The following is a 6,231-nucleotide window of genomic DNA, read 5'->3' as shown; positions in this document are numbered from 1 at the left end:
CGCGCACGCCGCCCGGGAGGGCCGCGCCCCCTGGAGGTGGGAGGCCGCGCTGCGGAGGTGCTGAGGCTGTGCGGAGGTAGGGTCCCGCCGAGGCCGCGGCCCGCAAGGTGTGTGTCCGACCCCGGCGTCCCGGGGCACAACAGGCTATGCCTGAGCCAGCAGGGTCCTTGCTGCCTAGAAGCCTAGTGATATCCTGGAATACACTGCCAGCAGGTCGAGGAAGGTCACCCTGCCCTTCTATTCAGTTCTGGTGAGACCACATCGGGAGTGCCGTGTCCAGTTCTGGGCTCCTCAGTTACGAGAGAGACGCGGAGCTCCTGCAGCAGATCCAGCAGAGGGCAGCAAGGTTGACTGGGGGACTGGAGCATCTCTCTTAGGAGGACAGGCTGAAGAAGCGGAGCCTGTTCAGCCTTGAGATGAGATGACTGCACTTGGACCTCATTAATGTGCATAAATGCCAAATAAAGGGTGAGTGCCAAGGAGATGGAGCCAGGTTCTTCTTGGAGGAGCTACTCAATAGGATGAGAAAAGCAATGGGCACAAACTGATGCACAGGAAATTCCACATGAATATGAGGAAGAACTTCTTTACTATGTGGGTGATGAAGCACTGGAATAGATTGCCTGAAGAGATTGTTGAAGTCTCACTCACTGGAGATATTAGAGAACCATCTGAATGCACTCCTATGCCATGTGCTCCAGGGTGACCATGCCTGAGCAGGGAGGTTGGATAAGATGACCCAGTGTGGTCCCTTCCAACCTAATCCACTCCATGATTCTGTGAACTGCTGTGAGCACCGTGGTATCCATCAAGGCTGAGCTCTGTACCTATGAAAGCAGGACTGCTCTGGCTATGTGACTGCCACTACTTGTCTCCAATCACAAGATGCTTTCCAGGGTGTCCCAGTATCCATTCTGATATATGTCTCTGCAATTGCAGTACACATTTTACTCAGTAACTACTCAAAAATATAAAGCAAGTCCTTCTTTGTGTGATGGCTAAAAGTTGGCATCAACTCCCAAGCTTTGGAGTCTCTTGAGGTTTGGAGACACTTGTCAAGCAGAGCTCTTGCTTTGTCTGCCAGAGCAAATAGAAAGGGTGGATAAGTATTGGAATGGCCTGCCGAGGGAGCTGGTGGAGTCAACATCCCTGGTGGTGTACAAGAAACTACTGGTTGTGGCACTTGGTGCCATGATCTAGTTAACAAGGTGGTGATCAGTAAAAGGTTGAACTAAATGATCCCAAAGGTCTTTTCAGCCCTGAATGATTCTGTGATTCTGTACAACCTCATGCATTGTTCTGGGACTTGTGGTTGGAGCATGACCAATATACAGGAAATGGGAAGCTGTTCCCTTCCTTGCAGCAGAGGAAGAGACCATAGCCACAGTGCAATGAAACCCATTGGTCTCGCAGTGGTTCTGACCAGAAGGGTTGCACACAAAGGAGTCAGTGGAACACATATGAATTAAACTGCTGCACAACCAGCCAGCTTTCGGCCTGTGTTGTGCTACACAAACACCTTGTCCCCACAGAAGAACCTCGGCCCATTGTAAAGGAGGAAGCTGCTGGCAGCTCCCCCTCCATACCAGCAATAATGCCACCTATGAGGCCTTTCCCTTATTTACAGATGCAGTAAGGAGTTCTTATGTGAACATCCCTTCTGTTTGACAGCAGAAATGATGAATGGATTTTCTTTCATGCAAGAAAATCCTACAACAGCTTGAACGACCAAAATGAGGTAACCCTTTCTGCAGACAGGGTCTGCATGGTACAGTGCAGTTGCCCTGGTGACTCATTCAGGCTTCACAACTTAAGGCTCCCAGTATCAAAAGGGATGGAAAATTTTCTGTAATATTGTCTCTGCCTTTATTTTTCCATCTCAAATATGAGATAGTACTGGGATGGTAGCAGTCCAGTATCTCCTGGGACAAAACAACTCTTCACTGTATTTCCCTAAGCACAGTAACCACTGCTGCTTTCAGGCAGGCTGTAAATAGGGCTTCAGAGAAGCAAAAGCTTCTCCAGGGTGGCAGTGTCACTGCAGTGCCTTGTCAAGGTCATGTAGCAAGTGTATTGCTGTGTAAAATACCAGAGTATATTCATGTTTTTCATGTCTTGCTTGTAGCTGCAGCACTAAGAAATGGACATCATTCTACTTGAAGATGCTCTACAATTGGCATTTCTTAATCTAGTGTAATGTAACTTCAGCTTCTTCTCATCCTCTTCATAAACACCTGTCTTCATCTTTGAAACTGTACATTACAGTAATTTCACAACTATAAGGCTCACCGGATTATAAGGCGCACTTCCGGGTGTCAGCAAATTTCCGGACTTTTGCCCATATGTAAGGTGAACTGGACTGTAAGGCACACCTTTTTTTGCAGCGAGGATCCACCGCCGGCTCCCCCCGCGCAGTTTCTGACTGTGGCCCTGCCTCCAGCCGCAGTCCCATGGGCCCACCTCCACCTGACTACTGCAGCACCGCGGCCCCACAGGCCCGCCCCCACCCGGCTACTGCGGGCCTGCCCCCACCCAGCTGCTGTGGGCCCGCCTCCACTTGGCTGCTGCGGCACTGCGGCCCCGTGGGCTGCCCCCACCCGACAGCCAGGGTGGGGGCAGGCCCGCAGTAGCCGGGTGGGGGCGGCCCGGATTCCACCCGGCTGCTGCAGCCTGCTGGCTCCTCCCGCGGCTCGCAGCTCACACTTCTGGGTTGGCAAATTTCCGAACGTTGTCCATATATAAGGCACACCGGACTATAAGGTGCACTTCCGTGTTCGGGCCAAAATTTTAGTCAAAAGGGTGCGCCTTATAGTTGTGAAATTACTGTAATTTTAAAATGCTGACAGCAATAAACAAAGCAGTTTTCATTTTGCAGAAGGGAAAATAAAAAAACCTGTCCTGAGAAGTATCTCTTCACAGGTGTCACTTTAAACAGGACAATCCTGACCAAGGGTATGAAGATCCAGTTCCTCTGAGGAACATGTAGAACAAGAAGCAAAACCCCTTCTGTTAATGTTAAGTGTGTGAGACCTGGATTGGTGGTACCTTGTTATAAGGTGCTTTGCCTTCCAAGGACATTTTGTCCTCAGCACTGTCTGGGATGGTTGCTACAAAGTTTCACTCTGTTTAATTCCCATCCTTATGTACAGGTGCCTGCAGTGCCTCCAAACATGACAGATCTCCACAAAAGTCCCTTTTGAGGCTGACTTCAGGTTCCTCAATTTTTGACCTTGGCAAAAAAACCTGGGTGGAAGACAGCAGTCCTGCCCCACCACCTCCCTGCCTGTGGCTTCCTCAGCCTCCAGGTTGCAGTGACAACTACCTTGGCCATGGTGCACTTTTATTTTGACTTGCAGAAAATATTCAGGAACTGTTAGGATGAGTAGGGCAGGTGAAAAAGGATTAATGGGGATGAAGAGAGGGTGACCTACTTTGCACTCACCCTGACTGTCTACTGACCTGGAAGGCACCAGCAGCGTGGCGAGCACTGAACTTCAGATCCAATGAATCTGGCTCTGCTCCAGGATCTGAACTTAGAGGAGGAATCTGTTTTCAGTGGCCTTGGACAGCCACAAGCATCACTCAGAGCAGCTGGAAGTGGGAGTACAACTCTACTGGATCTCAGCATTCAGAAGACATTGTCTCCAACTCTTCCTTGTACATGCTGTTGCTGACAGCTATTTGTGCTGTCAGTATCTGCCCTGACCAGCCAGTAGGAAAATCTTCATGTTTGTTCCTTATACCTGTGTTGTATCACAGAGACACAGCTCATTTTATTTGATGTCATTTGCACAAAGCTTTAAAATTTTGTGTTGCCTGTGCCAAAACCCTAATTTCTGTGAGGAAGCAGGTGTGAAAAACTCAATTTCTCTGGCTGCAAGCAGCTACCAAAAGACTTCTTCATATTTGCATGGCAACTGCTCCAACTGGAGGTCAGCCCTGCCTGCTCACATCTTGCAAGCTTTGCTCTGACCCATTCCAGTTTGAATTGTTTTCTGTAACAATGCATTAAAAATTGATTTGTTCTTATTAAAGTAAATAAAAACCAAAGTATCTAGATTTCATTTTAAATAATTTAGGAAGATACAACCAGTGTATTTAGGTGCCAGAGCTCAGAAGTGGTGTTAGTGCAAAAGAAGTGGTGAAGAATGAATGGAAAGAGCCTGTTGGAATCTTAATGCTTTTTAACATCCCAGAGAGGAAAGTTGATATATATAGCAATCAATGCTATGAAATTTCAGAAGGCAAGAATTAGTTTCTTAGAAAGACAAGAAACTGGATCAGTCCCACAATCATCAGAGAAGTGTAGCAAGTTGTTTCCCTTGAGACATAGAGGATCACTTAATAAAAAAATAAATTAAATAATGCAATAGAAGATCTGCAATCTTACCAAATTTTTTCTTGTGCTGGGAAGTGATGGACTAAGTGTCCGTAAACAATAAGGATTTTGAATGCTTTGTTTTTTATTAGAAAATCTATTTTCTTAAATACAAAAATCTATCTAGTTGTGGGTCTGATAATATTAATCTAATACATTCTTTTAGACATAAGAAAGAAGGGTTTTTAATAATGAAGGTGGTAAAACACTGGAACAGGTTGTGCAGGGAGGAGTGGTAGGCCCATCCCTGTAAATGTTCAAGATCAAGTTGGATGGGGCTCTGAGGAACCTGGTCTAGTTGAAGATGTCTCTGCTCATTGCAGGGGGAGTTGGGATAGATGATTTTTAAAGGTCCTTTCCAATCCAAACTGCTCTGATTTTATGGTACTTTATACAATTTTGAAGTCCTAGCCACTCATTACCTGCAGTATGTACTTACTATTCCAACTAAAATATATTAGGAACCCCAAAAAATAGATTTAAAACTTATTTGTAAGTTGTTATTGACACTTCAAAGTCAACATCGCTTAATTTGCCTTGAGCAGTTAAAAGAGAGTATTAAGAAATAGTAAATAAGGTTTAAGAAAGAACTGGAGCATGGGATCGTGGCAAAGGGGAAGCAAATAAAGCCTGACTGTGACAACACTGTCTTCTGTGTGAAACTAGAATCCAAGACTGCATTCTGTAACATAAGTCATGGCTGAAAAAAGGCAGAGATCTGCTACACTGAAGAAAGAACTGAAGATCGATGAAATCAATTTGAAAGCTTAGGATTATTAGGGTTGTAGACTGCAGTTCAAGCAGAATAGGAGCTTAAAATATGATTGATTGAACAAAAAAGCCTGATTTTCTGTTTGTTTTTAAAGAGAAGCAAGTTCAGCAGCATTCCAGTATACTATTACTTTAATAGAATTCCTTGTAAAAAATAGCTGTTTTTTTTTTAGGTAACATGCCTGTATCTGGAAATGTCTTTCTCATTTGCCCTTGAATAATTCCCCATGATGTGCATGTTAGTGGAAAATGGCGTCTTTCACCCTTCTTACAGTTTTTAATGCCAAAGTGCACCATGACAGTTTATGACAGTTTCTCAAAAATGTCTCCAGTTGCCAAGGAAGAGATAACTGAAAGAATGCAAACAAATAACCTTGATTCACAGACCTCTGCTTCTTTTCAGCTTGTGTTGACAGGCACCCAGAGTATCCAGGCAGTTCTTTTAACCCTTATCATTGCAGAATACAGATCCACTCCTCTTGCAGTGAATTTCTTGCATCTTTAGGATGCAGAATAAAACATTAACACAAAGATTGGCTGTATATCAACAGCAGAAGAAATAGTACTGGCAGTACTGATGTGTTACTAAACCTATTTACAGAGAGGAATTGCTCTGAGTTAATGTAATGCCTACCTAACCTCCCCCTGACACAAGCCCCCCCATCCCATCACAGAAAAAAGGTTCCCACACTCATGTTCCACTGAAATCAGATTATCCCATATATAATTCAGGACAGTACCTGACACACGATCACTTATTTAGCCACAGTAGTTTTATTCTGAGTTGGTCACTCATGGCCAAGTGTTTGGTGAAAATGCGCTTCTATGGATAGAACAGCTGCTCAAGACTATGGGTCATGTGCCATTATACAAAGCCTCAGGCACTTGCATGAGGCAAGAGGACTATCTGCTGCATGATGTTGCCCCAATAAAGATTTTTTCACCCTAGTTTATAGTGCATTTTTACAAGTTGTGAAGGAAAGCATGCTGTGGAAGCCTCTGATGAGAAAATAACTGAAGTATTTATATCCCCTCATCATGCCCTATGTATGCAGTCCTGTGAGGTAAGGAATTATTATTAA

The sequence above is a fragment of the Catharus ustulatus genome, chromosome 1, assembly GCF_009819885.2.
Source record: "Catharus ustulatus isolate bCatUst1 chromosome 1, bCatUst1.pri.v2, whole genome shotgun sequence".
NCBI classification, from domain to species: domain Eukaryota; kingdom Metazoa; phylum Chordata; class Aves; order Passeriformes; family Turdidae; genus Catharus; species Catharus ustulatus.
Note: the sequence above shows the minus strand (reverse complement) of the source record.